The sequence below is a fragment of the Acinonyx jubatus genome, chromosome D1 (assembly GCF_027475565.1).
Source record: "Acinonyx jubatus isolate Ajub_Pintada_27869175 chromosome D1, VMU_Ajub_asm_v1.0, whole genome shotgun sequence".
Classification (NCBI taxonomy): Eukaryota; Metazoa; Chordata; class Mammalia; order Carnivora; family Felidae; genus Acinonyx; species Acinonyx jubatus.
Genome location: NC_069390.1, coordinates 19,153,325 through 19,180,960, shown reverse-complemented (window position 1 = coordinate 19,180,960; position 27,636 = coordinate 19,153,325). Strand labels below are relative to the sequence as shown.

Sequence of the window (27,636 nt, the reverse complement as noted above, 5' to 3'; positions counted from 1 at the left end):
TTGGTAACTAAGGGGCAGACTACATGGCATTCCAAGTGCAGAGATGTTCACAATCCAGGGAGATCCCAGCGGCTAGCTATAAAGGATGAAAAGGCAGAAGGGAGGTGAAGGGAGTAGTGTCTAACCAATCTGCCTGCCAACATTCACGTTTATGAGGTAGAATGGGATGCAATTACAAATTCACTCCCTCGTGTTAGGGAATGTCATCCAAAAGAGGTGACCACCAATTGACCCAGGAACTGGATCCAGGCACTCTGAGGCTCCTCACCCACTCCCCTGTCCTTGGAACATGGGTTCTGCTTGCCTTTCCCACTTGCAGAGGCTCTTCCTGGGACCAGTGAGCTAGCCCAGAATATTCTTCTCGTGGCAATGGCAGAAGCACTAGAGAACAAGCCCAGTCATGTAAGCACTTTCAGGTACCTGCTGTGTCACGTGTGCTAATATCCATTGTCCAGGGATAGGAATTACAACCCGGCATTCAGTGAGAGAGTGCTGCAAAGTCACATGGCAATGGGCATGGGCACAGGGAGGAAAGAGGGATGGAGGCCATTCACGTAATCAACCACAGCCTTCTAAGTCTTGCCCTTCCTAGCCCCTTGTCTGATCTCTGCTGTGACACTTTAATCACATTCTCCCTTCTCTGTATTTATATTTCTATCATCTCCTCTACTAGACATCAAGCTTTTTAAGAGATTTTACTTGCCGTAGCACTTTGAACATGATAGATGGTAGGTGCTCGGTAATATTTATTGCACGGTGAGTGAATTTCCTTTATGAGCAGTGCCGGTCCTTCCAGATATCTATACAAGGTAAAGGTACTGAAATCTCTAATAAAGGGCTTTTGTATCCCTGGACAGTGGGTATTAGCACATGTGACACGAGCAGGGTCTATCTCCTTTATCTACAGGGAGCGCTTATCTTATTCACCTAGGGTCCAGAGTGGACATTGATAAATATCTCTTTTTTTAATGTTTATTTATTTATTTTGAGAGAGACAGAGAGAGCGCACTAGTGGGGGGAGAGCCAGAGAGAGAAGGAGAAAGAGAATCCTAATCAGGCTCCCGACTGTCAGCACAGAGCCTGACTCGGGACTCGACCCCACAAACTTTGTGAGATCGTGACCTGAGCTGAAACAAAGAGTCGGACGCTTAACCAACTGAGCCACCCAGGCACCCCAGTAAATTTCTCTTGAATGCTGTACGAATGATGGCCACCACAACTTTTCCATTCTCTGACTGCCTCTACACATTCTTTGGCCCTTTGTCTCACCTTCTGGATATTGCTAATTAATGTTATGCTTACGATCCATCATTACAGAGTCACATCGCCAAGTTTTTACTGACCTAGCAGACCCTCCAAAGTAGTCACCTCAATAGACTATATAGCTTCACATACTCTTTTCCCATTCTGCGTTTGGAAGGAAGTTTCAGGAACTCATGCAGTAGTGCTTCTGTCATGTTCACTTGAATACTCTTGAGGGTGACAGATCTTTGCCTTGTTAAGGTAGGTAGCATTTTTGGAAAGAGCTGACAGTCATTTGGATCCAGAGCCAGTGACTGAAGTGGGTGATCAAGCTGGGTCATTCTGGGGACAAAAGCCAGATGTGGTCGGGGAGGAATGAGCCTCTTTCATAGTTGTAAAGCTGTCCCCGAGGACAGCCTAAAGGAACCCCAGAAGGAAGCAGATAGTACCATTTGAGCACGTCTACCTCCCGACAGGGTGACGATTTTGAAGGGGCCCGTACAGCATTGGATGAGAAAGTTCTGGTCTCATTTACTTTAGCTGTGGTTCTTGTTCCTGGACATCCTTTGAGAAGCTGATGAAAGTTCTGGACCCTCTCCAGGAAAAGGCTCATGAGCCCATATTTTACATATAATTTGAGGGGCCCGTGGACCTTCCTGAGGCTGCTCCCAGTCTCCCAGGTAACTTCTGTCTGGAATGAACACACTAACTAGGGTTAGGGCTCTACAGAGCTACAAGTGTGTTTTTCTTAGTTCCTTCATTTCTGCCCACACACCCCACAAGCGCAGCCCAGGACTATGACATAACAGATGTGAACTACTTGTCCAATCTGCTTTGATCTGAGACAGACAGCTGCAGCCAGCTTGTCCCCTCAGCACCCCCCACCCCCATCTCTGGCTCCTCTCAGAAGGAGTGAGTTTCAGCCTCCACAAGCTTCTCGCTTGGGAAGAAGTAAGGAAAAGTCTTGCTGCTCCAGTTCGACTCGGGGAGCCAGGCCAGGATGAACTTGACTTTGGGACCCGAGAGCCAGGCCAGACCAGGTCCAGAATCCTTGGTGCCCCTCCCTCCAGGCACCTGTCTGAGCGCAGCGAGGGCACAGGCGTGGGAAGCGGCTGCCATGAGGCCTAGTGGCCACAAGAGGGCCCCATTTGTTCTGAAAGGACGAGGCATCCTCCGGCTGGCATCGTGACTCCCGACTTCATCCTCCAACACCCACGCAGGCTCCCGGGTCGTGTTGGGTGCTGACTGCGGAGGGGGATAGGGCATGGCGCTACAAGGCCTCCGCTCTGGGGTCTCTTGTTCAGGTGGCCACCAGCTGAGGCAGGTTCCCCCTCAGCCAGCCACCTGCTTCTCTTCAGGCAAGTGCTATGGGCATTAGGCCCAGGACACATTCAGGGCCTGGCAAGGCCACTTCCCGTGCCTCTAAGTGCTCAGGCCTTTTATAAGGTATGTTTCATCTCCTTTTAACGTTTTCTTTATGGCAAAAGCAACCCACGTTCAAAGGGGAAAAGGAGAAAATTCAGAAAGGCCAGGTGCACTTGTAACTAGCCATTCTCAAAGACAACTCTGTTCACCACGACAGGGTTACGTCCTGCCCAGAACCCTCACAGACTGTGCTCCTCAGGAGGCTAATAAAACAGGGGAGCCAGTCAGGGAGAATGGGGATGTGTTTGTGTTGCTGGGGTACCTCAGTACTTTGTGTACAGCTGAGGCCATCGATCCCTCCAGGGTTCCAAGCCACAGGTGCGTGGAGGGAGAAACGAGTGGCTGAGGGCAGAAAGGGATGGGAAGCTCACCCACACTGAGCCACTCTGTGCCCTCACTATGCATCCCAGGGGCCGTCTCCTCCATCCAATACCAACATGCCAAGGCCAGTATCATTCCTGCTTTACAGCTGGGGAAACCCAGCCTCCCACAAAACCATTTCCTCGGGTGGGGGTGTGCCACTGGTGAGCAATGGAGCTGGATCTGAAGCCAGAACTGTCTTGCTCCGGAAGCTAATGCCTTTACACATCCTTGGGACCTCTCAGGGCAGGGGTCTGCCTTCAGGCTTGGAGAACGTGGTCCTTTCCCTCCCACCGCAAGGGCACACTCTTCACCTGCACCGACAGCATGCACACACACCCCAGAGTTTGCAGGACAGACCCAAGTTGGTGCCACTGACCCTGGGCCCTGGTTCCATGGCCCCTGCCCCGAAAGCAGCCATCAGGAGGCCTGAGAAGTGGAGAGGTGGGCATCAGGGGAGAGTCCTCATCAGATGCTGCAGTGAAGCGTCCCCCACCCACTCAGCATCATCTCCACTCTGCACGCTGGAGACTGCTCTCACCCGGTCTCCCTCTGAGGCTCTGGAGAATGGTCCACAGAGACTCCGATCATCTTCTCTGGAAAGGGGCCCCTGCCCCTTCCTGGGGGTACAGACAGCTCTGAGAACAGGCACTCCCCTCCTCTGTTCCCAACGTCCCTTTCTTAGGACACCTCTTCCCAGACTCAGCTTTGAGCCCCAGGGAGAGGCTTCCCCTGGTTGCCAGGGCAACGGCTCCATTGTTCCTGCTGCTGGAGTTTAGCAGGCAGGCCCCCTCAGTTTCTGGACCCTGCTCTCCCTACCATTCTTGAGCCAGTGGAGCCTGCAGTGCCCCCATTCTACTCCTCAGGGCCTCTTTGTCGTCAGGATGCAGAGGAGGGGGAGACAGGCTGACTGGTCACCATGCCAACATCGCATGGCCCACATCCCTGCAGGGAGGGGATGGGTTGGGTGGTTGGATATTGAGCAGTGGAGGGAGCAGTTAATCTGACTCTTGGGTCACCTGCCCAAGGGCCCCTGCTGCTGGCTCAGGGTTCATTTTGGAAGAGGATTTCACTACCTCTCTGCTTTTTCACCCAGTTTGTTCCATTTTTGTTTGGTTAAGCAAAACTTGAGGCTTAGGCTTTCTCTTACCCATCTGAATTTTCAGGCAGCACATGGACTGAGAGAGGAGCCAGGCTGTGGCCCACCCAGCCTAAGTGGGACGATAATCCTTCCTTCCTTCCTTCCTTCCTTCCTTCCTTCCTTCCTTCCTCTTTCCTTTCTTCCTTCCTTCCTTCCTTCCTTCCTTCTTCTTTCCTTCCTTCCTTCCTTCCTTCCTTCCTTCCTCCCTCCCTTTCTTCCATCCCTCCCTCCCTCCCTCCTTCCTTCCTTCACTCCATCTCATTCATTCAACAACATTCACTGAAGCTGACTCAGAACCATCCTGCAAGTTAAATATTATTAAAACCACTTTCCAGAAGGAGAAACTCTTACTCAAAAAGGTAAATTACCCAAGGTTCCTAAAATATTGTCAGAGGCAGGATTCAATCTCAGTTCTGCCTGGCTCCAATATCACTGCTTTAAAGTCAAGAACAGATTATATTCTCCCTACCACTGACAGTATCTTGACTACCCTGTGCACAGTAAGCTGATTTATTATTGACTAAAAGCAAGCCCTTACAAGGATGTTAAGGGCCAGGTGTCTTGCACAAAGTAGCTGCTTAATAAGTATGCGATGAATGGATGGACGGATGAAGGGACATATTCAGGGTAACTACTCAGAGTATTAAGGGCAACAACCTGGAAGACAACTCTTGATTCCCTCCTTTATTGTTTCATTTGTACATTCATTCAGTAAATAAGTCCTGAGGACTTCCGTATGCCAGGCACCTTGCTGGGCACTGGGGACATAAGAAAAACACCTCTCTCTGGTGAGAGAGGCAGACAGGTAAAACAGCCCATCACAATTTGTGGGATGAGAGCTCCATCAGGAGAGTCCAGGCACTGGGAAAGACCAGCTGACCTCAATGGCATTTCTCATGTTCTAAGTCACTGAGTCACAGACCCTCTGAGCTCAAACTGATGCTGTATCCACACTGCACGTCAGCCAGACAGAGGTAAAACCACACCTGGAGCTTAGGACAATGATTAGGAAAGACCAGAGTCTAAAAATTTAGAATAGTGATATTTAGGAGAACCTAGTTCAGTCTGAAGACCCTGAATCCCATGACTCCACCAGGCTTCTCTCACCAGTAGAAACAGCCCCTGCTACCTTGCCTAAGGAGACTGGGCCTGCCTTGCTTGAAGACTCTATGACTATCCCTTACCCATAGCCTCACCTGCCCCCAGAGCCATGGGAAAGACAATCTCTGTGTGCCCAAGGAGCCAATTATACAGGCGAGTCTAATAGACGCTTAAATGCCCAAATGTGCAAATTTACATATCAATGAAAACCTGAGGAATATTCATAAGAATGGGTTCCACCCATGCTAGAGTAGGGAGAAAAGAATGTAGTTGTAAATCCAGCTGAGTTACCAGAGATTCTGAGGCTGGTGTGCCAGCTCAAGAACGTGATAAAAGTTCCAGTGTTACTTCACTTGGTAAACTGAAGCCTGTACTCGATGAAACTGACATGCCAACGTTGTTCTAGGTACAGTGGAGAAGAAATCCAAGGACTTAGGGAGATAGACACGTGGAAGCAGGTTTGCCATCCGCGACTGCCTTTTCTGTGCTTTATATCCCCTGAGGGGGACCAAAGGACCCTCCCTTCCCCAAGACAGTGAGAAACATGTTGCTAAGGAGATAGTGTTACTGTTGCAGGGCACCACATGCTGGGGATGTTGACGGAAGATACTGCCACTGAAACGTGTCCCTGAGCTTTAATGGGAAGAGTGAGATCCCAGCATTGGCAATTCACTGACACTTAGTGATCAGAAGCAAAGTGGACACAGAAGGCAGCAGGGCCAGGGTGACAGACAGAACAGACTGACATATAGGGATCTTTGGTGGTGGCCAATTAATCATGGGTGCCAAGGGGTAAAATACATGAGGCATTGCATTCACATCCTACTTGATCTGTAGAGTTAAAAGACAAACAAACTAGAGATCTGACAAGCAAAAATCTCAGGACATCAGCAAGTCTTAGATTTTCACTAAATTCCCAACCTAAGTCAAGAGAATAGAAAAACGTACTCTGTACCATATGACGTTGCAAATTTATATTGTCCATCTCCCTCCCAATTTTTCTGTGGTCATTAAGTACAGTGGGTGTGCACTGGGAAAAGAGAAATGCCGGGCTCTTCAGGATTTATTACTGGCTCTGAGCTAATCTTAATCCCGGGTCATGGGTTGAGTGAGCATTAATGGAAGTCAGGAAATAAATGGAGTTTGGGCCCAAACTAGTTCATAGTGGGCCCAGTAGATTCATATCCACCCTGTGGTTGTTTCTTCAGGTCCTGAATGTATAGTTGGAATATATGTATACATATACATATACATATGTACACACACATATATGTACACACACATATATATTTATTTGTTTATACGTATATATACATAAGTATATATATTATTTATACATATATACATATATATTTATTTATACATACATATATATATATAAAATCAGATATACACAAAATCTCCTGCCTGACCTATGGCAGATACAGACTGACATGATAGGAAGGACTAAGTGAGAACTCCTGCCAGCCTTCTCCCTAACAATAGAGTAAATCAAAACCAATGCCACATTTCTAGGAGAATCACAGAGAATAGTGCCACCACAGAACACTTAAAAAAAATGCAAGGTTGGTGACCCAGTGGTGTGCTAGAATCACTTCGTGCAAGCCCACAAGAACTGTTGACATTATTCTCATTTATTCATAACAATTGTTCTGATTGTTAACATTACCTCCCAACTGCATTTTCAGTGACGTTACTTTGGTAGCTTAAAATTGGCCATGTTGGGACTATTTAAACCAGAGAAATTGGGAAACATTACAAATCAGGCTTTCTTTTTTTTTTCTTTTCTGAAAACCAGTTTATCAGCAAACTACCTGTGGCCCCTATCATATCTTCATTTAACTTACCTGTTTGGCTTGAGCAGATGTATCTTGGAGTTGGAGAATGATGGCAAATTATGTTACAGAAATCAGACTGTCATTTCAATTTCAGCTGCCATTCTGGATCTGGTCTACTTACTGTATCATATCAGCCCAACTTCTGATGTCTACTATGGTCAGAAAGGTGGATGGATGGATGGATGGATGAATGGATGGATGGATGCAAGGTGAACACATATTTTTCACAATGGCTAATTTATGGAAACAACCTAAATGACAAGAAATGAATGGTTAAGGAAATGCAGTACACACAATGGAATATTAATCAGCCATAAAAAGAAGAAAATCCTGCTATCTATGACAATATGGATAGACCTGGAGGGTATTGTGCTAAGTGAAATAAGGCAAACACAAGAAAGATAAATACCGTATGATTTCAATTATATGTGGAATCTAACATAGTCCAAATCGGGGGTGCCTGGGTGGCTCAGTCAGTTAAGCATCTGACCCTTGATTTTGGCTCAGGTCACGATCTCCTGGTTCGTGGGATCAAGCCCTGAGTCAAGCTCTGTACTTACTGACAGCATGGAGCCTGCTTGGGATTCTCTCTCTGTGTGTCCCTCCCCCCTTCTCTCTCTCAAAATAAATGAATAAACATTTAAAAAAAACACAGTCAAAATAATAGAAGCAGAGAGTAGAGTGGTGGTTGCCAGGAGCCAGGGGTGGGGGGAATAGGAAGATGTCGGTCAAAGGGTACAAAGTTTCAATCATACAGGATAAATAAGTTCTGGAGATGTAAAGTACAGCATGGTGACTGTACTTAACAATATTATATTGGGTATCTGAAATCAGCTAAGAGAGCATATCTGAAGTGTTCTCACAAAAAAGAAAGAAGAAAATTATAGCTATGTGAGGTGATGGATATGTTAATTAACTTGATTGTGGTGATCATTTTATAATGCATGCATATGTCAAAACATCAAGTCGAACACGTTAACCGTATACAATTCTCATTTCTCACCTATACCTCAGTAAAGCTGAAAAAAAGAAAATTATTAACTAGGCTAAGGTAATTGCTTACCGTCTCTTCTAAACAGATGAGCGCACTGTCCAATGGGACGAAATTGACACATAACCTGTATTGTTTATCATGCAAGTAGCATTACTGAGCGTAATACACAACCTCTTTCTCTTTGATGGGCTATAAATACATTTGGATACTAAAGGATTTTGCAATTAATATAAATATAGCTAAAATTTATAGAATGCATTTATAGAGTGAGACTTTTATCTCAACTATAAAATGAAAACAGTAGCCCCTATGTATGTCCAGTTCACCAAATGATGTGATAATCAAATGAAGTTGTATGTGTAAAACAGCATTGTAAATTTTAGTGCCCTGCCTTAAAACATGGCGAGGTAAATAGCTACTAGGCTGTTTCTATATTCAAGATTGAATGGGAGATTCTTGGCAATTATCTATTATTCAAGGATGAAAGTCTGTGGCTACTAATCAGCTTTGTCAAAATCTGTAATTGTATATTCGGCATAAGTCTGATTTTAACAGAAAAAAGATGGATGGATGAGTGGATTGTTTGTATGAAGGGATGGTTATATTGGGTAGGAGCATGATGCTGTTGCTGTTGTTTTTTTTTTTTATTATTATTAGAATTTAAGAGTGGGAATAAAGGTGTGCACTCCTAGACTGCTGAGAATGAAAACCCAAAAACTTCCCAGAATCGCTTTCACCAGTTTAGAGCATGACACGGGTCCTGTCAATGAGAAACATTCAGTGAATGTGGAGTTTGTAACCAAAGTTTCAGTCTCCACTTCCTGATTCCTTTATCCCAGCTGAAGAGCGTGTTTCTTGATTCAACATTGTAGCAGTGGCTTCCAGACTCCTCAAGTTCTTGACTGCTGTAGAGGTGGCAAGTTCTCTGGAAGGTCAGTGATGAGAGGCCTGGGGTTCATTCCTGGAGTCTCAAATTAGGGTTTGGCCTTCCAGTCCTTCCTGTGATTTTGTAAGCACCAAATTCACGTTATGAAATCCCTTTGTCCTTAAGAGAGCTGCAATGGATTTTGTTAGCTGCAGCTGCACTCTGACTGATATGATCCCCCCACCTTTTTCTATATGCCCCCTTTTCAAGTTTTTCTTCCCCTCATCAGTTTTCATATCTACTATCCAACCGCTTCCCATTTCATTCCCCAGAGGTGAATCACCTCTTACATTTGAGGGGAGAAAAACATAGACAATATTATTGAGGAATTTCTCAACTTCCTGCCTATCCTTCTATGGTTCCTGGACCCACCATACCTTCATGATGTCTTTCCTACAAGGATAACCCATTTGCTTTTTCTGTGAATTCCATCCTTTTCATCTCCAGAAATCTTCTTCCCTCCTGTACCTTTGCCCTGTCCCTCTTGTTACTCTGTTCATTCATGGTAGACACTGCCAAGCCTTTCTCGTGGAGAAGAACCCCCAACAACTCCCAGTCTCCCATGACCCTCTAGCTAAGGTCTCCCTCCCTTCACTGCCAAGCTTTCTAAGAGAATTATCTACACTATTCATCTCCACTTTCTCCCCTTTTGTTCACTCCTCTCCAAGCCACTTAGCCTTTATTGTCCTCATTCCACTGAAATTAACCTCAGTGAAGTAACCAATGGTCACCAAATAGCCTAATCCAGTGGTTCCTTTTCATTTGTTTTCCTCCCTGATCTCTCAGGGGCATCTGCCAATCTTAACTTTCTCCTCTATGATATTGTGAGGACACGTTCATTGCACTTTTCTCCAGGATCATCTGGTTGGTCTTTCACAATCTCCTTTGGGGGCTCCTCATTTTATGGACATGTGGAATGCTCTTTTCCAAAAGTTTTTGTCCCTGAGCCCTACATTTCTTTCCATTCTAGTGCATTCCATCCTAGTGCATGACTTCAACTACTGACAATTCCCAGGAATATACCTTGAACCCAGACCTCTCTCCTGACTTCCATTGTATATACAGTAACTTTCTACTCCATATTTCTACCTGTCTCACAGACATCTCAATCTCAACATGTCCAAAACAGAACTAATCTTCCCCAACATCCATTCTTCCTCCTAAATTCCCTGTCCTGTGAGGGGCACCACAGTCCACTCAGACCCTCAAATCGGACATCCAGGAATCATCCTAAATTCCCTTGTCCCTTGTCCTTCACAATTAAGTTGTCACTAACAGATTTGAATTCTACCCCTAGTGCTCTGTGTGATGGTTTCTCTCCTCTCCATTTGCCCTGGTCCAGCCCTGTGTAATCTCTCTCTCTCTCTCTCTCTCTCTCTCTCCCTTCCACCCTCCCTCTCTCTCGCTTGCTCTCGCTGTCTCATTTCTGCTTCTGCTCACTCACTAGCCTTCCAACTCCTTCACAGCTGCTTCAATCCATTCTCCACACAAAAGCCAAATCTAATCATATCACTCCCTTCCTTAAATCCCCTAGATGGTGTCCCCACACACTTGCACAGTTTTCAGGATAAAGTTCACATTCTTTATCCTAAACCTAAGACCCTTCATTATCTGACTTCTCTAACCTCATCTCCCTCCACTGACCCTGAAGCTATGCTGCCACCCCCATGAACATGCTGCATTCACTCACTCCATGCATTCCTCTCTGTGTGGAACCACCTTGCACTTCACCTGGGCCACTTATTTGTCATCCTTGGTGACTCAGCTCATGTTACCTCTTCCAAGAAACTTTTCCCAACCATCCTTTTTACTGTGCTTTGTATACACTGTGCTTACCTCTAATTTTACATTAAACTGTATCATATATATCATATATCATACATCAGGGCTATAAATACATTTGTCATAGGACTTGCTAACCTGTCTGATATGTTTTCACATGCCAGTATCCTACCACAAGCCCAAGTGTTTCCTTGGGAGCAAAACCATACTTAGCAGTGTGCCTGGGACAGAATAAGCTCCCAAGTCATGTTTGATAGATGAATTAGTTTAATTTCTGCTTGAATTTTATCGGGTAATTGTTGTGGATTGGATTGTGTCCCCTAAAAATAGATACGCTGGAATCCTAACACTCACTACTTCTGAATGTGACCTTATTTGGAGAGAGGGTCTTTACAGAAATATTCAGGTTGAAATAAGGTCACCAGGGTGGGCCCTAATCTAATAGGACTAGTGTCCTTATTAAAAAAAAAAAAAAGGAAAATTTGGACACAGAGACTGATGCGAATAGAAGGAAGACAGCATGAAGAGACACAGGCAGAAGATGGCCATCCACAAGCCAAGCAGGGAGGCCTGGGTCAGATTCTCCCTCACAGCTCACCCCTTGATTTTGAGCTTCTGGCCTCAGAACTGTGAGATAATTAATTTCTTTCACTTAAGCCACCAGTCTGTGGTACTTCATTATGGAAACCCCAAAAAACTCATGCAGTAGAATTTCCTGTGCCTTTTAAGCCTTTATTTCTTTGAATCTCTAGCCATAAGTTGTTTTCTTTCTGAAGTATTCTTTCTGAAGGTTTGCTTTTCTAGCATATCTGTCTCTCTTACTATCTCTCTCTCTCTCTCTTTCACACACACACACACACACACACACACACACACACACACACTAAAATCACATGTCTCTTTCAAGAACTTCCCCCTTTCCTCCAGATACTTCCACCTTACCAACAAGTTCTGCCTTGTGGGTCAGAATTAGGTCCCAAGTAAAAGCTCCCCTCATTGCTTTCTCATCTTTCTGAAAGAGAAAATCAGGTCAAGAATGTAATCCACTGCAATGTTTATGACAGAACAGGGCATCCAATGGTTGTGCCCATGAGCCCAGTTTGCATCTTGCCCCCATGCTAGATTCAGAATTCTCTAGGCAAGGAAAGTATCACAAGACTGTCAGCCAAACCAGTAGTCAGGACATCCCACAGCAACATCACCTGATCATCCTTTCATCTCACCTGTGCTCCCTTGGTACTACCACCAAGCTTTTATGACATCAAATCATGCTACTCTCTTGCTCAAAACTGTCTAATGCTTCCCCATTGCATTTAAAGCCAATTTCAACTTGCTATAGAGGTCTCTCCTAGATTTACTGAACATTTGTAAAACCTTTCTGGCCTCAGAATTTTGAACATGTTCCTTCCTCTACTTACAGTGCTTTTCTCCCCCTTTCTTGCCCTTTGCCTGGCTAAGTTTAGTGTCAATTCCCCAAAGGAGGTTACCCTGTATTAGCCTCCTATTAGATGCTCTCAAAGAAACTTGAATTATCTTGCCAAGGATTTGTCATAGTTTCTACCTATATGTTTATATTTATGGCTATGTGATTAATGTCTTTCTCCTCCACTACACTGAAAACACCACAAGAACTGGACATTTGTCTGTTTTGCCCACCACTGACTCCCCAGTCCCTAATGTGGTCAATGGCATAGAGTAGATACTCAACAAAAATTTCTTTAAATGAATGAACTGAGTCCTACTCCTTGGCCCATTTCAATGAGACAAATTTATTCGGATGAAGGACATTCCTACCACCATAGAATTCATATCCTAAGCCTCATCCAAATCTTGGTGATGGCTTTGAGCTTATAATAACATCACATCACAATTTCAACTTTATGTCACTTATTAGACTATTACACTGGCCAGGGTCCCCATAGGAAGTGGCTGGCACTCTCAGATGGGGCAATTGAGAGTTTGATAAAGAGGCTGGTTAAATGGTATGGGCAGGGTTAAGGGAAACCAGCAAAGAATGAAGTTAGCAACAGTGCGTACCTGTTACCATTCCAAGCTCCAGAAGAGCAAAGGGAGGGGTAGATACCAGAATCTGAAAATTGCCACCTAACAAGAGCTGTGATCATTAGAGAGGGATGTAACCAGTGCATGGAGTCACAAAATAAATATCCCAACTCCACTCTCCTCCCACTTTCCAGTCTCCTGCTGGTTGACTCTTTTTTTTTTTTTTTAATGGAAGCACTGAAGTATAGTTGACACACTCCCCTTGGTTGACTCTTGTTTGGCTGAACCTAATAGAAGCCTACCTCTGAGACCATGTAAACATCATTACTTAACTGAGGACTTCTTTGCTTTTCTGTTTTTCACTGATGCCAAGCTTATTCTCCACAATATCCAGTTTTCACTACAGATGGATATTTTACCTCCCTCTTTCCCTAAAATTTCAGGTTTTTTTTAAAGTTTATTTATTTCTTGGCGGGGGGTAGTAGAGAGAGAGGGAGAGAGAGAACCTCAAGCAGGCTGTCACTGCATACTGTCAGCGTGGAGCCCGAGGTGAGGCTTGAACTCACAAACCATGAGATCTTGACCTGAGCCAAAACCAAGAGTCTGACACTTAACCGACTGAGCCATCAAGTGCCCCTCAAATTTCAGTTTGAAGTTATGTTCATCAGGTGGCAGATTTTCCCACCAAGCACCATTGTCATGATCACATTCAGATGTACTCTGTCCTGGGTAGAAAGTCCATTTTTATCATGTAAATCTTAGTTCAGGAAATCCAGTTCTGATTTTTAACACTAGCTCACCATTTCCCATGGCTTGTTTTCTCTATCAGAGCTACTACGTGCCAGAGCAAGAGAGATGCAAATGTTATTTAGTCCTGCCTTTTGAGCCCCCTTTTCACCCCTTTCGATTTCTGCAGCTTTCCAGGGCTTCCAAGGTACAAGGTTCCATTGGGAAGTAGCTATTTTCCATTCCCTAGTCATCTCTCTAGGGCCTGAAGTGTACAAACTGACCGGATGCCTCCATCTCAAACATGTGGGCCAACACAATTCTTGCTCTGGGGAGCAAGGTCCCTCCAGATAATACCTTCATGCATTCTTTTCATCCCTGGGATCCTGGAGCTTAATAGCTCTGCCTCCTCATTTCTGTCTCAATTTCCAGCTCCATGGTGCTACACCCAGGCCACCTTATCTTCCTCTCACCTGACCTTAGTGCTCAGCACCTTTTGCCTCAGACTAATAGCTCTGACATGAAGCCTGCTGACTTCAGAAAGTTCTGGTCCAAAGAGCCGTAGGCTGAATATGCCCTCCCTACCCAAGTTTTAACATTTCCTTTTATAAATATCTTATAAATGTCATCTAAGAAGCTCTAAAGTGTCATTGAGTAACCCATGCCACTTCTTCCCTCACTTCTGGAACCTGATCTCCATTTTCTTTTCCTTCCCTTTCAGGGAGATTGTGTCCTTCTCCCTCATGCCCTTCCCCACTGGGTCAGCAGACGAGGAAAGATAAGGATGCCGGACTAAACCGAGGGATCACCTTGCCTCCCAGCCCAGCAGAGGCTCGGACTGCTGTACCGAGGATGTGTCTGGGAGGGGGGAGGAGCGCCCATGGGACGGGATGATGGACCCTATTAATCACAGCTGTCATAGCAGACGAGTGGAAGATGGGTCTTCAAAGCTGGAAGCCCCTCTGCCCAAGTGTCGGTCTTTGGGGCTCAGTGGAGTGCCCTTCCTCTGACCCAGGACTCCCGATGGCTCCTCCCCAATCCCTAACCCCCCTCAACCCCGTCCTGCGGCGCTTCCCATCCTTTCACTGCGATGAATTTTCTTCTCCCTCTAAATATTTTAAACGTTCAAAAGAAAAAGCCAAATCCCGAAATCCAAACACAATGACAGGCAAAAACGTGAGGAAAAATAACAAGGGTATAATAGCTCTCTATCCCAACCGCGGACCCGAGCCGGTCCGAGGTCCTCGGGAGCCGGGAGGGGTTAACCCTCTGCGGCGCGGGGACGGGGCGGGGGTGGGGGTGGGTAGGGGGCCGCTCCGCCCCCTTCCAGCCGAAGGGGAGGGGCGGAGGGGCGGAGGGGCGGAGGGGCGGGGAGGGGCGGGGAGGGGCGGGGGGGGCGGGGGGGGGCGCTCCAGTCTGGCTATACATAGATGCATTCAGTTCTCTACATTTTGCCAAACCTGCACAAGCTCATCTCCACCCCATCCCCCACCCGCACCCCGGTCCCCACCAAACCTTTTGTCTCGGCGCCTCCCTCCTACACTAGAGTCCACGAAATATCCCTGGTGACACTGAACCCCAGGCCAGACTGCTCTGGGGGCCTGAAATGGATGCCTTGCGCGTGCTTCTCACCAACACCTGCCTCCTTTCTTACACAGCCTCCTCCTTTAACGAGAGACAGTCAGGGGCGCCCCGTGCCTCCCGTCTTTGTGTGGTTAAGGACAGCTTTTGTTGTGCTGTAGGCAGGAAGCAGTGGACAAAGGACCCCAGATGATGTAAGCCACACCCCTTACCTCCCCCTCGGGAGCCAGAGGCCAGGCTCCTCCAAGGTGGAGGGAGCGGGGAATCCTTTTGGAGCCCCCATTTTATAAAGCAAATGCCAAGCCGCCCAAGCCGTTTACCGAGAGCAGCTTGCTTATCACCCCATTAAGATGGCATTTGTCTCCATTTTTAAACAAAAGGGAATTTAGGCTGACGGTCCCGAATCCCAAGAGCGCACAGTGGGATAAGAGGACCCGCAATCATGCAGCAGCCTGGAAACCCTCTGACAAAACCGGGCTCTAAGGCGTCCAACCCCCACCCCCACCCCGCCCATGCCAGAGGCACCCCCAGTGGGTTTCCTACACCAGCCAGGACCCAGTTGAGCCCAGCATCGCAGCGGACTCAGGGGTGGGGCTCAAATGAAGCCACAGGCGGGATGGAGGCAAAGTTGCACTCCTGGAACTGTGGACAGAGCACTCTGGAAAGCCACCTTTCTCCGGCTGCACTGAAGCTGAAGTTGTCATCATTTGAGACATGGATGGGCACAGGCTTTTTTGTCCAAGTCCCTGGGATGGGGGAGTGTCTTCATAGGGAGATCAGGGAAAGGAGAAGAGTACACGTCCTAGACACGGGGAACTTCTAGAGACTTTGTTAGTGGGAAAAGCACAAAAAAAGATTCATTTATTCTTTCAAAACACATTGGCTGCATCCTAGTCACTTGTCCTGGGGATACATCAGTGATTAACAGACATGGCCCTTGTCCTGGGGGATGTTAGTCTAGTGTGAAAGGCTACACACCAGGGATGGAGCTTCTGTTCTAGTTCCCAGTCCTGAGCTCCTGCTCAGTTTCTGTATCTGTAAAACGGAAGTACCTATTTCTTCATTGCCTTATGGAACAATGAGAAGAAAGAGCTGGATGTTTACTGTTTAATTGGAATTAAAATATAACAGGATCGTAGACACCCCCAAAGAATTGAAAGCAGGGATTCCAACAGACACTGCTGCACCAATGTTCATAGTGGCGCCATCCATGGTAGCCAAAAGCTGGGAGTAACCCAAGTGTCCATCAACACATGAATGGATGAACAAAATGTATACCGCTACAATTACATATCATTTAGCTATAGAAAGGGATACAATTCTGCTAAATGCCACAACGTGGATGAACCCTGAAGACATTATGCTAAATAAAGCAAGTCCAACACAAAAGGACAGTGTATATGGTTTGTCTTATGTGAAGTTCCTGGAATAAAAAATTCATAGAAACAGAAAGTAGCACGGAGGGTATCAGGGGCTGAGGGGGAGGGAGGAATGCAGAGTTATTGTTTAATGAGTAAAGAGTTGGGCCGTCTGGGTGGCTCACTCTGACTTCGGCTCAAGTCATGATCTCGCAGTTCGTGGGTTTGAGCCCCACATCGGGCTCTGTGCTGACAGCTCAGAGCCTGGAGCCTGCTTCAGATTCTGTGTCTCCCTCTCCCTGGGCCCCTCCCCAGCTTGCAATCTCTTTCTCTCTCTCTCTCTCTCTCTCTCACACACACACAAATAAATAAACGTTAAAAATTAATGGGTGAAGAGTTTGGGATGAAAAAGTTTTGGAAATGGATAGTGGTGATGGTTGCACAACATTGTAAATGTTCTTAATGTCACTGAATTGTACACTTAAAAGTGGTTAAAATGATAAATTTTGCTATGTGTATTTTACAAAAATTCAAATATATGTGTGATAGTGTGATTTATGTTAAGAGATATAGATTTGAAGTTTTGGCACAGAACTCCTAAAACCCCTGGAATTTCCTAAGTGATAAAAGAATAAATGTAAAAGGAATGTCTTTATTCACAATAGGCCCCTTTAACCACACCTGAGCTTGTTAATGAGATGACTTTGGGAAAGTCCCTCTGGTGGAGGACTGGTTGCCAGGGGGACCAACCTTATATTCCAAAGGTTGGGACTTCCAGCCCCTGACCTGACTTCAAGAGAGTTTGGAGAGATTGGAGTTGGAGTTAATCACCTGTGGCCAATGATTTAACCCACCATGCCCCTGTAATGAAGCCACTATAAAAATCCCCAAAGTATGGGGTCCAGGAGCTTCCGGGTTGCTGACCAGATGGAGGTGCTGAAGGGCAGCACGGCTACACACCTTGCCTTGTGCAGCTCCTTCACCCGGCTCTTCCTACATCATCTATCCTTCTATAACAAACGAATTATCTAGTAAGTATACTGTTTTCCTGAGCTTTGTGAGCCATTCTAGCAAGTTATCAAACATAAGGAAAGGGATGTGGGAACTTCTGATTTATAGCTGGAAGATCATAACACACGTGACAACCTGGACATGCAATTGCCCTTTGAAAATGGGGGGTGGGGTGGTCTTATGGGACTCAGCCCTTCACCTGTGGGATCAGTGCTAACTACAAGAGTCAGTGTCAGAACCGAGCTGTATTGTGGGATACCCAGCTGGTGTCTGGAAAGTTGAAGAATTGCTTGCTGGGGAATCCCCGCCACACACACACACACACACACACACACACACACACACACACACACATTTGGTGTAGGAAGTATTCAGTGAATAGTGAATAAAGGAAACAAATGTTTTCCTTTCAGTATTTAATATAGGACCCCTTGAAGTATAGTTTAGTATTTTAGAGCTCCTAGTATGAATCACAGGGCTTAGCAAGGAGTAGGTGTGCAGAGCCTGCTTAATGAATGGTGCTGTGCTAAGGGTCAGATCTGTGTCCTAGAATACAAGTACAGGCTCTTAGAATTAGGAAGGAGTTCATGTGGGATCAGGCCATCCTAAAGGTGGTATCACCTGATCTAGCCTCCCACCCACTATGTAAACCTTCTGCCATAGATGTTGTAAATTCAAACATACACAGGAGCTGGGGCTCCTGGGTGGCTCAGTGGTTAAGCATTCATCCAACTCTTGATTTCAGTGCAGCTCATGATCTCATGGTTATGAGATCAAGCCCTGAGTTGGGCTCTTAAGATTTTTCTCTCTCCTTCTGTCCCTCTCCCACTTGTACTTTCTCTCTCTCTCAAAAAAAAAAAAAAAACACAGGGGCCAAGTGAGTCCCATAAATGAGAGAAGATGTCCTAGGAAAACGTATAAGACATACCTATTTGTAAAATGGGCTCTATCTTAAGGGAGCAGCCACAGCTTAGCTCCATTACTGACACGCAGGATTGTAAACTCAGTGTTGCCAGATCTTCCAACTCTGCAAAAACCCAAAAAGGTCAAAAATCTAGATTAACAGAAATCTCCTAATCTGTTGGCAACTCATTTAGCTTTTAAAATAATTCATTGCAGCCCAAACAGAACACCTTTGCAGGTGAGATCCAGCCCATGGACTAACCATTTGCAAAGTCTGTTCTTCAAATTCTAGGAGAATCTCATATACTATCCATCCATCTGGATGGGTATTCAGGATTTGCCTGAATGCTTCTTATGACAGAGGAGCTCATTATTTAACTAATTTTTTTGATAAATTCTAATTGTTAGGAATATCTTGTCTTAAATAAAAATCTACCTCCTTGTAACTTTTTCTCCCTGTATTCCTAAGCCGTTTGTATCCCCTCACCATCTTAGCCTAGAGAACAGCTATACCCCAGTGTGGTCAGTGCCATTTTCCTCACTGGAGTCTGGGTTCTTTGAGGACAATGGCTGAATCTTACATATCTAAGTAAGGATAATAATAGACAACACTTATTGAGCATGTATGTGCCAGATACTATTCTAAGCTCCTTGCACGTATGAACTCATTTATCTCTTTGGAGTACTCTGTGAGAGAGGTAGTATTATAATCACATTTTACATACAAGGAGACTATGGACAACAGGGCCTGAATAAGTTGTCCAAGGTCACATACCTAGTAAGTAGCAGAACCAGAACTGGAACAGACAGTCTGGTTCCAAAGGAAATGTTAGGATACAAGTGCTTATGGGGATGATCACACTCACTCAGTGATACTTTGTTGATATGAAATAAGAGAAAACAATGCCAGTTCTTTCTACCAGAACCACAAAATGAACAAGTCTCCATAAAACCAACATTAGAGATGGATTCCACCATATGCAAAGATGCAAAAGATGAGAAAGGAGAAAGGATGGTCTTTAACCATGGAGAAAAAAAGTTATATACTAAATAGAACTTCCTGGGTGTTGAGGGCTTCGAGCTCCTGGAATAGAGAATATAAAGTCATGCTTTCTTTCTTAGATAAATATATATTTTAAATTTATTTAAACAAAAATTTTTAATGTTTATTTCTTTTTTTTGAAAGAGAGGGAGAGAGAGTGAGCAGGGGAGGGGCAGAGAGAGAGGAGACACAGAATCCGAAGCAGACTCCAGGCTCTGAGCTGTCAGAACGGAGCCCAACGCAGGGCTCAAATCCATGAGCCTCAAGATCATGACCTAAGCTGAAGTCAGACACTCAACTGACACCCAGGGACCCCTATATTTTTAAAGAAAGGATGGGGAGACTAATGTTTCTGGAATCATTCTTCCACCTGAAGCTGTCCAGAGGCAAAGGGAGACATTATAAACAAATTGTGGATGCTGAGAAACTTACATTCTTCCAATTTCTATTCCTCATGGTTTCCCACAAGGCAGACAGAACAGTGGTTCTCTCAGTGTATCAGCCTACTGGACACTGGAAACAAAGAAACCTAAGATTCACAGATCAAATCCTGTGTCCCAAAATCAACTACATAGGTCAGAAATTAACATAGGATACCCAAAATCAGAGTATTTTAGAATGGGAAAGGGTTCAAGAAGTAATCTCCTCTTATCTAATCTTCTGCACACAGCAAAAATGCCTTCTGCAACATTACAAACATGTGGGCACTCACCTGTTGTGGATACCCACCAGCCATAGCTCTTGGGTCAGCCCTCACAGTCTCAAAAAGAGATGAAATGAATCACAGATAGTCGTAGAAAGATCTGGAGGAAGCCTGAAGGCTGGGGCCAAGGGAAAGGGAAGTTAGAAAGGAGGAAAACACTTGGTATGTGATTTTCTCAGCAGAACCTTTTCATGCATGTTCACATGAACATGGGCCATACAGGTGGAATTTTGGAAATTTGGAGTAGCCCTAATCCTATTGCTGATCTCACTTTTTGCAACACTGTGAAACGCTGGATTTTTTTTTTCCAGGGTATTTCTTTGCCCCACTGATGTTGGACTTGGCCTCAAAACCTATTGTGGCCAAAGGAATATAGGTGGAGCTAATAGCATGCCAGTTCTAGGCTAAGGTCTAACCACTACACAAGGCTTAATTAATAGTTCAAGAATCAATAACACATATTTACTCTTGCATAGCAGCATTTGAGGGGATGTTTGACACCTAGGCATCTTAGCCAAAAGGTGTCCTCTTTTAACACCTAAAACAGAATAGGAAGTAATAGAAGAGGGTGGGAATGAGGCCTTTATTGACCAAGCTCACCAGGAAAGAAAGGCTAGGTTGCTGAGATCCAGGTGGCCATCAGAACCATCTAGAGACATCTCCTGAAACTGTATTCCATAAACAAAGACTGAAATCTTAGAAGACTTGACATCTACAGTGGCCATTCTGGTAGCCCCCAGCCCCCATACATAAATGTCCAGACCCACCACTGTCCAGTCTCTAATGTCTCAGGAACCACACAGCAATGTGCTGAACATTTTGTCTGTTTTCCAGTATTTATGGAAAACAAGAGTCTTTTGGGGTAATTTGGGCTTATTTTCTCCTGGGAAGGTGTACAGCAATCAGCATCCTTCTCCGATGACAATCCTTGAAACAGAGCTGGGGGCAAGCCCCTAAAAAGAGATTCACACATGGGAAGGGAGGATAGATGAAGAATACTGCCCTACGTTCTGCAGATGTGGGAGGAAAAGTTGCTGAATGGGAGGTGACTGGCTTGTCCTGAATGTACCAGGAAGTTTTATAACTCTATGACTGTGGCCCATGAAGTTGCAGAATATTGTCCCCTGCCTTGTCTGCCCACCTGCTCCAGTTCTAATTTGCTTTTGCAATCAGCCAAAGTATCACCAACTCTGAGAGGCTATGGTACATTGTATAATTGGTCAATATATTCACTGCCCCTCCCCAATGGCCTGTGTGGAAAGATTGTATTTCTTGCTCCATTTAGTGCCAACTTAGTCACATGACTTGCTCTGGCCAATGAAGCGTGAGTGAAGATATGACACTTTGGAGCAGAAGCCATTACTTGGCTCTGCCATATTTATTTTCCCTCTGCCATTGAGATCAGCCAGTCCCACACAGGGACCACACCTTTACCTTTGGTTCCACATGGAGAGAGCATGAAGCAGATCTAACATCTCTGGTGGACCTTGACTGTTTTAGCTACTTAAAATGTTGCAGTAACTGGTTACTACAGGATAATGTAGCTCAAGCTGACTGATACATTCCCCAGAGCAGATTTCAACAATTTCTTCCCTTATTGCACCTCATGAGCAATCCAGTTGTATTAATGACCTCACTACTGTCGCATAATCATTCACTGTCTTTCCAGTGGACCTAAAACTCCCCACCATCAGAGCTCACGTCATTTAAACTAGGTTTCCCCAGTGCTTTGCGCAAGGCATGTGTAGGGGTAAAAGGTAGGCTGCTCCAAAATGTGCCACTTTGGCATGCAGATTATTTCAAGCTGCAAATAATTAAGGCCCAAAAGACTCAGGAAGAAACTTTGACCTTCCCCAAACTGCCTAAAAGAATTTAGGCAAAGACCCTGCTCTAAAAATACAGGTATTGCTGTAGATAACTATATTATAATATGAACTAGGTGTATCAGACAGGGAAGAATCCAGCAATGTCTGTTTTATCAAAGTACTGTCTATGTACCATTGTTTCTGAAGGGCCCAGCAATCATTTGCTTACCAAACATTTACTCTTTTTTACCTCCTTGCGAATTGCATTCCTTCCCTTTGAAGTTCCAGACCCCAACCCCCTTCTTAGCTCAAGATGACACATATACCATTTCATCTGTCTTTGAATCTCATGTCTGTGTGGATTCCCTGTATGTACAAAAGAAAATTTGATTTTCTCCTGTTCATCTGTCTCAGGTCAATTTGATTCTTAGACTAGGAAGAAGAACCTTAAAGAGTAAGGAAAAAATTTTCCTCCCCTACACATAGAACACAGTGAGCCCTCAAAAAATATGAATGAATAAATAAATGGCCAAAGGATCCTAAAGCCCTATGCTGCACTTTCCTCCCCAAACAGTGTAGCCCTCTCCTGAGGCGCTTTGCACATAAATCCCCACCTTCCAGCAGATAGATATCAGGTGACAAAATGAACTCAAATCAAAGAATAAGTTGCTATACTAACCAGAATTAACAGAAATCTGAGGAATGCAGCCTGGAGTGTGGCAGGCTTTCTGAAGGATGTCCTCAAGTTTCCAATGTTACAGGCAACCATATTCAAACATCTAGTAGGCTATGGCACAGGAGGCCCAGGGAAAACTGAGCCATCTGCTCAGACTTCTTTAGGGACTGATAAAGCTTGTCTGCAAGGCATTTTTAAAGAGCTTACCCAGGTCAAGCTGTTAAGATAGTGGCTATCCCTGGAACCTGGAATTCTCAAGGCCCAGATCAGCCCAGCCCTGTTGCCTCTCGGTGAAACTTCAGCCCGGGCAACTGCCATTTGGAAGCCCTGTCTCTCAGGGCTGCATCCAGAGTCAACCTCGGACTAGGAGAGGGCAACACAGTTTTCACACAGTCCCTTCCTCGGAAGAGGGGCCCACACTCTCCAGCGCAGGACGTTGCCAACCAGAGGGCACCAACTCTGATTTCTGAGTACCTCTTGCTTTTCATAGTATTTATTTCCTCCCCCTCTCCCTCTCTGTGTGTCCAACACACACCGCCTTATCTTGGACCCTGCGTCAGAAGCACCGCATCCCAGAAGAGCGCCCTGAGCAAGGCCTTGCTGCCCAGTTACCAGGGGCAGCGAGTGCGTCTTCTGGGTGCTGAGCGGAACCAAACCACAATATTTACCCTGGGGGTGGACACACGTGCTCAGGAATCAAGACGTGGAGGGTGGGAAAGATGGAGGTTTTGGCTCCCTCTCCCCCTGCAGAGTTCCTGTTTGTTTTTCCACTGCTCTGTTCCAAAAGGGTGTACCTCGAAGGGGCTGCTTGGAGAGTCTTGTGTGTTGCCCCACTCCCCTCCGCGGCCTGCACCCATGTGGATACCGGAAGTGGGGGGGTTGAGGGCCCAGAAGAGATGGCTGCCTTCTCTGCCCTTGAGGAGGGGCAACGAGGTGCAATATAGAGACAAAAGACGGTCCTGTGGAGTGGATGGGGCCACAGGGGCTGGGCTTGGGAATGACCTGGTGTGTGAGGCCACGGTCTTTGGGGGCAGGGGCAGGTAAGCGGGATGTCTGGCAGGCCGCAGGGTGGGCCCTTAAAAGGGAACGCTAGGAGACACCCCCTCCCCCTCCCTTCCCCGCCCCCACCCCCACCCCCAAGTGCACGCCGTGGACTTCTGCCAGCACGAAGCAGAGTCACGAGCCAAGCCAGAGCAGCAGAGCGGCCAGGACATCATCAGCGCCGGGAGGGCGCGTGGGTGGAAGGGGGGAAAAGGAGGGGTTCTCGCATCTCACTGCACCCCTCGCCTCCTCCAGCCCACAACTCTATCCAGAAGCCCGGCTTCTCCTCGCCCCAAATCTACAAAATCCCTGGATTGTCCGGGAAAGTCTTCAGAGGGTTGGGGGAGGGGGCTTCCGGGGGCGGAGGGTGTCGCACAGCCGCGGGCACCCGCCCCTCCAGCCCGCGCGCCACCCCCCTTCCTTCTCCTTGCCGGCTCCCACTCCCCGGACTCCGCAGCCCGCCTCCGCGCGGGAGATCTCCGGGCGGAGGCGGCGCGCGCAGCGGCGCGGGGGCGGTGGCGACGGCGACGCCGGGCGGGGCGGTGCGGGGAGGGAGCGCGCGCGCGCGGGCGGGCGGGCGCCCGGCTCCTACGCAAGCAGCCGCAAGAGGGGATCCTGGGCGCAGGCCCCGCCCCCTCACGTGCCCGCGGCGCAGGGCCGCGTGCCGCCCGCGTGACCGGCAGGCCCAGCCCGGCAGCCACCTCCGCCGCCGCTCGGCTTCCACGCGTGGGAGGGAGGCCGAGGTGGCGGCGGCGGAGGCGGGCGGCCCAGGGGAGGCCGCAAGGAAAGTCTGCGCCCGATAGCCACCCCCGCCACGACCTTGGCACCCCCCCCCCCCCCCACTGCCTGGGAGTTGGGGGCTGGGAGTGCTAAGCCCAGTAGTGGTCTGGGTGTGGGGAGGAAGCTTGAACTCTCTGAAACCCCTTCCCTACCCACCCCGTCATCTGCCCCTGAGTTTCAGGTGGGACTCTTCCCCAAGTGAAAAGCCGGTTCTCAACTTAAGCCTAAGTTTGGCTTGCGGGGGGGAGGCAGAGAGAAAAGGTTTTGAAATGAGGGGATTCCCACAGACCTCTTTAATGTCCAGTAGTGCGCCAACGCCCTGGCAAATCCGCCTGGGTGGGTCAAGACCACCAGACTGTGCCCAGTTGGGTCAGTTTCCCGGACTTATTGGAGCCTGGGCCAACACCAAGTTCAAGCCATGAAAAAGAATCCGACCTCTCCATTCTTACTTGGTTGATGACCTCGCTGATTCCCCAGGGCCCTCAACCCCTCTCCGGGAAATGACAGATGGAGCATCTGGGAAGAGCCAGTGAGCAATGGAGGCCAAGGACAGGCCAAACACCAATTTGAGTGTCCACAGCAACAGAGAAGGAAACCCATCATCTGTGCCTTTGCAGTGTGTCCTTAAGTGACCCGTGTTCCTGCAAGGTGTCAGGTGCTGAGAGAGTTCACACGGCCCTGTTGCTGTCCTGAAACTTGTGTCTCACTGGTTGCTATTTCCAATGGCTGGTGAAGTGGGGAAGGCCACTACCAAGGGGGAAAACACTCTGGAGTAGAAGCCCCTAAGGTAAGTAAACCGGCTCCATGAAAAGCCATGCATGGTGTGGCATGGAGCCTGGGAGCCAGGAGCCAGAAAAGCCACCTGCCCACCAAATACTAAGTGCTGGTGGAAGGGGCAGGGGTGTGGCGAGGGGAGGACACTGAACCTGACTCAGGCCCACTTCCCTGTCTTCCTGTGGGAAATCATGGGCATGGGTATTCTCTAGAACGTGTCTCATATTCCCTAGAGCAAGGGTACTTCCCCCGGGACAGTTGTTCTGTGGAAGGCGAAACTCTAAGTGTCCAATTCTTAGTGTTGTCATTTCCAGTGTGGTGAGCTGGGGGATGGGTCCCCTTGGTTTGTATGTCTCGATAGCCATGTATATAGACAACTGCCTTTCTACCCTTGGCTCTTTGGGAGGCTACTTGGCTCTCAACACTCACTTTATTAGCTATGAGGGTGGTCAGTATATTTAAATAGCTATTGAGTGCCAGACACTGGAGAAAATGAAGGGAGTGCCAGGTAAGTTCTGTGACCAAAAGGAATTTCTATCTCATAGGGAAGTCTTACATTCTTGAAATACATACTTAAGGAAATGCAAGTGGGTATATGAGGTTAAGAGCCCACATGAGTGGTGTAGACAAGTGCTTGGGTAGAAGGGAGAGAGCAATAGAGGCCAAGGAGCCAGAGAAGAATGGGGAGGATTTTAATAAATGAACAGGAGCCAGGGAAGACACCCTAGGTGCTGAGAACAACACGAACAAAGACAAGGGGGAAGGGTTGGTTGTGGCCAGCCCACTGGTTATGGAGAAGGCTCATTTGGCTGGAATAAAAGGATCAGAGAAGGTCAGAGATCTCCTGAATAAATGAATCTACCAAGACCCAAAGCAGAAGCTTCCAGGTTCCCCTGAAGCCCTCTGGTTGTGCAGTATTCTCTAAATCTCAGCCCCGATCATATAAAACCCTCCTTAGGAATGTGCATTGGCTTTCCATTGCCAAACTCTATCATGGCAACCTGGGCCCTTTATGATTTCTCCCAAACCTGTCTGTTCAGCCCTGCCTCCTATCCACCCTTTCGTGCCCACCATAATCCAGAGAATTACTCCTGGTAATTCTGCCTTCTGCTTTCCCTCTGTGGTGCTTTCACTCGTAAGCTTTCCCTTTCTTTGGAATGTCCTCTCCTCCCTCACCATTTCTGCCCACTCATCCTTGAAGACACAGCTCAAGTGCCAGCTCATCCCACAGCCAGATGTAATTTTCATCTGAGTTCCCACAACATCGTGTACTCTATCTTGGCACCTCACGTTCTACGTTGTATTACAGTTATGTAGAGGCATCAACTTTCAAAGGGGGTACTGCTAATCCAGCCACTTCTCACCACCTCCATCCCTGTTGGCCTTGTCCTGGCTGCTGTCAGCTCTTGTCTGAACAGCTGAGTTAGCCTCCTGACTAGTCCCATTGCTTCCCTTTTGGCCTTTCCAGTCAGTTCTCCACACAGCAGCAAGAGCAATCCTTTTACAACATAAATCAGATCGTGTGACTTTCCTGCTCAAACCCCTGCAATGGTTTACCAGCACATTCAGATGTAAGTCAAGATTTAGCTTGACATTTTAGGACCCTGTGTCATCTGGCCCCATCTATCTCACATGCTCACTAAGGTCTAGCCACCCTGGCTTTCTTCCTGTTTCTGGAATTTCTGCCTCAGAGCCTTTATTTTTGTTGGCCCTTTTGATGGAGTGTATTTCTCTTAGAATTTACACGGCTCACTCCCTCGCTTCATGTCTCTGGTCAAATACTTTCTCCTTAGGGAAGTGTTCCCTGACCATTTTATCTAGAATAGGCTTTCCTACCAGTCACTCTTGCATTTCCTTGCTTTTTACTTAAGATTCATTACCACTATCTGAGCCTTATTACGTTTATTTGGTTATTTATTTGTTTATTGTCACTATCATAAGAAGATAAGCTTCAGAGGGTCAGGAATTTCTGTCTTGTTCACTGATGCAGAACAAAGCTTTCTCACACACAGTAGGTGCTCAGTTTGTTAAATGAATTAATCATTGTTACTCAACCAGAAGGTCCTTGAGTACAAGCATCATGTTTTGTACATTTGGATCCCCTTCCCTGTCTCCTAGTTTCTTACACATAAGATCACTCAAATACTCTTTGAGTGAATTTCACATTCTGTACAGTTTCTCCAACTGATGTTTTCCCATTCATGTGGCTACACCCGTTTAGAAGATAGCAGGAAATGGTCTTTATTTATTCTGTCACCTTCAAGGATGTCCTCATTACATAGATCCCTGGAAGGTCCACTAGATTACTGTTTCCCCTTAATTGGTTGTGACCTACACTTTTTTTTTTTTATGAAATAGAGCAAATGAAATATCAAAGTGCACTGCAAGCTGTAAGGCCAAATATCTTTCAGTTTGTGCATGTGCATG

The 27,636-nt window shown here is 46.6% G+C and overlaps 1 long non-coding RNA gene across 1 annotated transcript; it reads right to left on the bottom strand.

Annotated features, from left to right (window-relative positions):
* Positions 1–6,732: 6,732 nt before the first annotated feature.
* Positions 6,733–15,237, bottom strand: LOC113603493 (uncharacterized). The gene is made up of 3 exons (XR_003425094.2): positions 15,051–15,237; positions 11,751–11,820; positions 6,733–9,100 (listed from the first exon to the last, which is right to left on the bottom strand). It is a non-coding gene; the product is annotated as an uncharacterized LOC113603493 (long non-coding RNA).
* Between the last annotated feature and the right edge of the window lie 12,399 nt (positions 15,238–27,636).